At 44.1% G+C, this 7,514-nt stretch overlaps 1 long non-coding RNA gene across 1 annotated transcript; it reads right to left on the bottom strand.

The window, feature by feature from the left end:
- Nucleotides 1-5,414: 5,414 nt before the first annotated feature.
- LOC133950601 (uncharacterized) lies at nucleotides 5,415-7,292 on the bottom strand. The gene is made up of 3 exons (XR_009920394.1): nucleotides 7,065-7,292; nucleotides 6,330-6,405; nucleotides 5,415-5,678 (listed from the first exon to the last, which is right to left on the bottom strand). It is a non-coding gene; the product is annotated as an uncharacterized LOC133950601 (long non-coding RNA).
- Nucleotides 7,293-7,514: the final 222 nt, after the last annotated feature.

Raw genomic sequence — 7,514 nt, 5'->3', positions numbered from 1 at the left:
ATCAGTGCTGTTTGACTGCCATAATGAAATAGGGTCACTCATCAACGTATTTTCTCAAAAGGTCTGCAGTCATATTGCTTGATACTCACCATGCTTACAGTGGATGTTTATAATGAAAAAGGGTAATTTGAAATCTTGGTTTCAACTCTAAAGGAATTCTTTAAACAAATGATTTTAAGTTTTGGAATCCCCAATGAAAAAGTTGCAACTGAACAGTTTTTTCAGTCTAAATGGCACAAGGTGCAGAAAAGCGCTGGAAACGGTGAGAGAAGCCTATTTTAGCAACTTTGGTTGAAATCTTCATTTTTTCATCCCATATCAGCCTAAGGTGCAGAAAAGCGCTGGAAACGGTGAGAGAAGCCTATTTTAGCAACTTTGGTTGAAATCTTCATTTTTTTCATCCCAGATCAGCCTAAGGTGCACAAAAGCGCTGGAAACAGTGAGATAAGCCTGTTTGAGCACCTTTGGTTGATGTTTGGAGGTTTCATGGACTAAAGCTGAAAATCAGTGCTGTTTGACTGCCATAATGAAATAGGGTCACTCATCAACGTATTTTCTCAAAAGGTCTGCAGTCATATTGCTTGATACTCACCATGCTTACAGTGGATGTTTATAATGAAAAAGGGTAATTTGAAATCTTGGTTTCAACTCTAAAGGAATTCTCTAAACAAATTATTTTAAGTTTTGGAATCCCCAATGAAAAAGTTGCAACTGAACAGTTTTTTCAGTCTAAATAGCACAAGGTGCAGAAAAGCGCTGGAAACGGTGAGAGAAGCCTATTTTAGCAACTTTGGTTGAAATCTTCATTTTTTCATCACAGATCAGCCTAAGGTGCAGAAAAGCGCTGGAAACGGTGAGAGAAGCCTATTTTAGCAACTTTGGTTGAAATCTTCATTTTTTCATCACAGATCAGCCCAAGGTGCAGAAAAGCGCTGGAAACGGTGAGAGAAGCCTATTTTAGCAACTTTGGTTGAAATCTTCATTTTTTCATCACAGATCAGCCTAAGGTGCAGAAAAGCGCTGGAAACGGTGAGAGAAGCCTATTTTAGCAACTTTGGTTGAAATCTTCATTTTTTCATCACAGATCAGCCTAAGGTGCAGAAAAGCGCTGGTAACGGTGAGAGAAGCCTATTTTAGCAACTTTGGTTGAAATCTTCATTTTTTCATCACAGATCAGCCTAAGGTGCAGAAAAGCGCTGGAAACGGTGAGAGAAGCCTTTTTTAGCAACTTTGGTTGAAATCTTCATTTTTTCATCTCAGATCAGCCTAAGGTGCACAAAAGCGCTGGTAACGGTGAGATAAGCCTGTTTGAGCACCTTTGGTTGATGTTTGGAGGTTTCATGGACTAAAGCTGAAAATCAGTGCTGTTTGACTGCCATAATGAAATAGGGTCACTCATCAACGTATTTTCTCAAAAGGTCTGCAGTCATATTGCTTGATACTCACCATGCTTACAGTGGATGTTTATAATGAAAAAGGGTAATTTGAAATCTTGGTTTCAACTCTAAAGGAATTCTCTAAACAAATTATTTTAAGTTTTGGAATCCCCAATGAAAAAGTTGCAACTGAACAGTTTTTTCAGTCTAAATGGCACAAGGTGCAGAAAAGCGCTGGAAAAGGTGAGAGAAGCCTTTTTTAGCAACTTTGGTCGAAATCTTCATTTTTTCATCACAGATCAGCCTAGGGTTAGGGTTAGGGTTAGGGTTAGGGTTAGGGTTAGGGTTAGGGTTAGGGTTAGGGTTAGGGTTAGGGTTAGGGTTAGGGTTAGGGTTAGGGTTAGGGTTAGGGTTAGGGTTAGGGTTAGGGTTAGGGTTAGGGTTAGGGTTAGGGTTAGGGTTAGGGTTAGGGTTAGGGTTAGGGTTAGGGTTAGGGTTAGGGTTAGGGTTAGGGTTGGGTTAGGGTTAGAGTTCAGGGTTCATGAGTATGGTTTATTTGCACTGGCCTATTGATCTTAAAGTGGTGGCACGGTTGGAGGAGCTCCGCTCCCTCTAACGGGGGACCAGGGTATGATCCCCAGGCAGAGCACGTCTGCAAGGACCATGGGACAGAGAAAGGATGAATACGGTTGCTGCCTGGGTTGGAGTATTTGTTGGGCGTCATTCTGTCTAAATTTTATGGAGGAAAATTAAATTAAAAAACTAAGTAAACCTGGTTGGGGATTAATTTTATCTAGGAAGGTGGTATTTTAATAATGGAGTACCATAGACTAATGAAAAATGGGGATTTATGGAAACAAAATTGTAAAATGAATAATGGTGTAGTGGCAGAGATGACGCCCCTGGCCCAGAGAATCCTAGTTTGATTCCCCCCGAGGCATGTGTGTTAAAGTGGTGCCTTGGGGGGCCTGAGTGGACCCAGGCAGCACGGCTGGTTGTAGAGGGAAAAAAAACAAAAGGGGGGAGGGGGAAGGGGGAAAACACGGGGGAGTTGATAAGGAAGACTACATGAGAGGGAAATTTAAACTGATTGTCGGGTGGGTGTCCTATGAGTGTACTTAATTGTCATTGAGGCCTGTTGGCGTGATTGTACCTAATTTAAAAATCCATAATTTTTCTGTCCTCTTTCTCTGCCCAATGGTCCAATGGTCTTCTGATTCTAGACCAGAGATTATAAGATTATTGACGGAGTGGAGCTGAAAATGGTTAATGAGGGGGGTGGTTAACTTGCCTTCCCCAATGTTATATATGTGTTGTTTTAATCGGGTGAGTATGGAGTGTTTTGTTTCCCCGATATAATGTTTATTGCAGGTGGTGCATGTAATGATGTAAATGACGTTGGTGGTGTGGAGTGTAAATGTACCTAATGTGGGGAATGCTGTATTGCTGTGAGGGTTTGAAATAAATTTTCTGTTTTTATAGTGTGTGTGGTATTGTGTTTGTGTTGGTGGTTTGTTATCAGAGTATTTTGACCTTATTAGTAAACTGTGGAGGTTTTTGTTTTTCCTGTAAGCTGATATGATGACGTGATTTTGGAAAGCCGGCTGTAGGGTTTGAGTATGAATGAAGTTCTGTTTGATGATGTTATGTAAACCTTTGATTCTATGTGAGAAGGTAGATATGAATGGTACCGGGACACGGGGTGGAGCAATCCGGGGAATGGAGCGAGTGGGAGCGAGAGACGCCAAAGTGCTGGTCTTGATATGGCGGAGGAAGCGTTTGGAGTAGCCCCTAGACCTGAGACTACAAAATAGAATGGAGATGGAAGAATGCAGGTCTATTAAACGGGATGATATTCTGTGAAAACGGATGATTTGAGATTTAATAATGCCTTTAAATGTGTGTTTCGGATGATAGCTAGTTTTATGGAGAAGGGCGTGTGTGTCTGTTGTTTTAAAGTAAACTTTGGTAAGTAGTTGTGAGTATGACAAGTTTTTTGACCGGTCAAAAAAAACAGTTGTATCTAAAAAATTAACTTGTAGTGGATCTATGATGTACTTAACTTTAATAGACTGATGGTGGCTATTCAATGTGTCAATGAAATCAGAAAATAAAGAAATGTCATGTTGCCATATTCCAAAAATGTCATCTAGAAATCTGAGGTAGGTGAGGGGTTTGTGGGTGCACTTGGCCAATGCCTCTCGCTCCCACTCGCTCAGGTAAATGTTTGCATATGACGGGGCGTATCGCTGACCCATGGCCGTTCCGTGGATTTGCAGGAATTGTTTGTTATTGAATGAAAAGTCGTTATTGTTGAGGCAGATGGTAAGGAGTTGAATAATTTCTTTGTCCGGTCTATTGTTGTCGGGGTTGTTATTGAAGTTGGATATTATAGCCTTGATACCGATTTGTGTATTGATATTTGTGTATAGACTGTCTATGTCGATTGTAAATAAGTATGACTGATTTGGAACAACCATGGGCCGGATGGTATCTATAAAATGATAAGTGTCCTTGATGTAACTTGGGTGTTTATTGGAAAGGGGTCCAAGGAAATGTTCGATGTATTCTGAGATATGGTATGATGTACTATTGCAATCTGAGACTATTGGTCTGCCGGGAGGAACCTCATAGGGTACGGTCCATGATGGGGGTTCCTTGTGGATTTTGGGTAATAGATAGAACTGGCGGGGGCGGGGTTGGTCGGGGCCAAACAGGTAGATTTTTTGCTTGTGGTTAATGGTTTTATTGTCATATAAAGTTTGTATAATACTACGGAGGAGTGGTTGGGTTTGACTTTGTAGGTCTGACGGAATGGGTTTATAATGTGTGGTGTTTGAGAGTTGTCTGTTTGCCTCCAGTAAATACTGCTGTCTATCCATAATGACTATTTTTGAACCTTTGTCCGCGGGTTTAATGATAATATTAGGATTTTGGGTAAGTTCTTCTAAGGCCCTGCGTTCAGGCCCCGAGAGGTTGTCAACAACGTCCCCTGGGGGCCGGTAATAACGCAGGGCCTGTTTGTTCTTTTGCACCAGGTTTATTGTGGCTGTGTGTGATTGAGCCGTGGTGGGTTCCCAATTAGACCTGTGAATGAAGGGTGTCTGAATGTGGTCCGGTTTATTATAGAAATAACTGATGATCTTTAACCTTCTGTTGTATTGGTGTAAATCCCTATGAAATTCCTCCCAGTCAAACTGTAATGGGCGTGGGATGAATGAAAGACCCCTTTCCAATAACCGGATCTGATCTGAAGTTGGAGTAAATAGTGTGGATAAGTTAAGTATGTTTGCTGTAGAGCTCCACCCCAAGTCGACTGCAGGGTCAGTATGGGGCATAGGGTTTGGAGGGTTAGGGTTAGGGTTAGGATTAGGGTTGGGGTTGGGGTTAAGGTTAGGGTTAGGGTTAGGGTTAGGGTTGGGATTAGAAGGTTTAGGGTTAGGGTTAGGGTTAGGGGTGGCGTTTGTGCCCGGTTTGGGTTTGGGTCTTACTATAAATTTAACTGTTTGAGCCAGTAATCGAAAATGAGTTGCGCGGTAGCCGGCTTCCAATGGATGTTGTCCTTTTCTGTTAAAAATGTGTCGTGAGGGATCTCTGCTAAAAATGGGAAGTATGTGGCTATTGTGTTGTTGATGTATTTTAAATTGTACTGTTGTTTAACGCTGAGGTTGTCTGAGAAGTTTATGATAGGGAAGTAGATGTCGGCATTAGGGAAGGCAAGTTGGGCCTGTTTGTATAGAGATTTTAACTGTTTGCAGGAAGTCTGCCTGGGGTCCTGGTCCTTATTATTGATCCCAATGGAGAGGACCACTATTTTTGTGTTGGGGTTGGGTACCGTTTTTTCACATATCTTTAAAAAGTGGTACATGTTAGCCCCCGGGTAGCTGTCTAATTGTAAGTCTGGGTTGTTGTGGGGGGGGATTCGATTGATATTTGAATCCCCTAAAACCAGGACTGGTCTGTGGCATTTGAAAGACCAGTCCTGGAGTTTCCGGGTGTGTCGAGCAATGTGTGATGTAGGGTGGTAATTACCTGGTGTCGAGATGTGTAGTGGTAAGCTGAATGGGGAGGAAGTGGAGGAGGGTCCTGCGGGGCTATCGTCGGGGAGTGGAGGTGTGCTGGATCCCCGAATGGCACCAGTGGGAGATGGACTTCCGAGGAGGAGTGGTAGGGAGGTCTCAGATGTGGTTTCAATGGCATTGTTAGCCTTTAATTGCCCGCTCATCATGTTTGGTGACCCTCCCGTTGTGGTTACCGGGGCTCCTCGCTGTTCCATTGTGCCAATTCGGGGATCAGCAACACCTGTGGGTGTGGAAGGGGAAGAGGAAATAGTGTCATGGTTAATTGTGGAGGTATTTGAGTAATTCTGTGTGTTTAATGATATGGATTGAAATTCTAGGGTATTGTTTTGTGTGTCCGGTAATTGATGAATTTGGGCTTGTACTTGTTGTGACCGTTTTGTAACGGTAGTCGGCGTGTCGGAGGTACTGGAGCTAGGAGGTAGTCGTGTCGCTATGGAGTCCCGTCTAGTCACTGTCGGTAAGATGGGGGAGAGTCTGGGGTTTAGCTTTATGCTCCGTCCTGCCTCCTGGGAGGCCGGTTCGGGTCCCCAGGAGACTATTTTCTTAGCCCTCACTGTGGGAGGGATGGAGTTGTTTTGGTCTAGAGGGGTTAGTCTGGAAGTCATGTAGGTTGGGTGGGTCGGTAAACCATTCAATAGTCTTAGTCGTGGTTTGGGTATGGGTTGGTCAGGCGGTGTCGGTTTTAGGGGGGGCCTGGTTTGGGGTAACAAGAATGTCTTCTGTCTGTTGGTCTGATATGGGCGGTCCTGTCTGAGTCGCTGGGGTTGAGGTTGTAGCCCATCCAGTGTTGTCTGGCACTGGGTGGGGGTGGGGAGGAGTGGTGTCCGGGCCTGTGGAATTAAATGGGGTTGAAATGTAGGGGGTAACTTACTGCTGACTGGTAGTGGTGGAAACTCTACTTCATCCAATAGTTCCGGGATGGTGGAGAGGGAGCCCTCCAACCTGGTCTTGGTTTTGATAAAAGGTTTGTTATTGTTATTGCTGTTGTTGTGTTGTCTATGCCTGTTCAGAATACCTTCTGTTGTTGTTATGGTATCCGGCCGGAGTCTCTGGCCATATCGTTTTCTAGCCCAACCAGAAGCTATTTGAAGAGCTATGGGGTTGTGTGGTGTATGGCCGAGGGTGTGTATTGTATTTGTGTAATGTTCCTGTAATATAACCATGTTTGCTCTCATCCAATTGTCTGTGTTGTTTTTCACCTTATGACGTGTGGTGTCTGATGGTGTGGCCGGTTTGATGAAGTCAGTTAGTCTGTTTACTTGACGCATCATCCCGGGTGGGAAAGTGTTGCTAGTGATTGCATAATCTGTTACTTGTTTATGGTGTACTGCTTGTATTAGGCGGAAAATTTGTTTTGACGCCGTTCGGGTTGCCGGGTCTGGTGCCTGATGTAATGTGTATGTGGGTGCTGTGTCCATGGCTGTTATCCTGTGTGGATTGCCATGTTTGCATAATGATGCTGAGTGCGTGCCTACAGACATCAGGGGTTGTGGGGATGTGTTTGTGTGTGTATGTGTGAGCTGTGGCCTATGTCCTAGACTACTCAAAGGTACGGGCTTCACTCTGTTAAAAAACATTTTGGAAAATCACTGGAGGGGGCTCTTACCCTGGTGTTTAGTAGGTGGAGGTCTCCTTGGTCCCGTAGATGGTTTGATGGCTTAAGCCTGGGCTTCAACCAGCTGGAGCTGGGATGTTGTTTGGGCCGTGGTCCAGTAGGGCGAGGTTCAAGCGTCTAAGGTGTCCTGTTGCCACGTGGGTCTCCCTGGTGGTGTAGGTGGAAGTCCCTTAGGTCCCGTAGTTTACTGCTGACTGTTTGGTCCTGGGCACCCGTAGTTGTAGCTGGGGCGGCGTTACAGGCAGTGGTCCAGGTGTTGTTGATGTCCTGTAGCCAGGTGGGTAACCTAACAAAAGAAGGGAACTCCGAAAAAAAGTCTCAGTACAGAGAAGGACGAGAGGGAGGTCTCCAGATGGTTATTTTTAAATATAGTCCAAAAAAAAAAAAAGGGGGGGGGGGGGGGGGGGTTTTGGAGGGAAAAAATGAAAAATAAAAAAGTAT

This window comes from Platichthys flesus, unplaced genomic scaffold (assembly GCF_949316205.1).
Source record: "Platichthys flesus unplaced genomic scaffold, fPlaFle2.1 scaffold_107, whole genome shotgun sequence".
NCBI lineage: Eukaryota > Metazoa > Chordata > Actinopteri > Pleuronectiformes > Pleuronectidae > Platichthys > Platichthys flesus.
The sequence above is the reverse complement of the archived record's forward strand: the minus strand, read 5'-3'. Positions and strand labels throughout refer to the sequence as shown.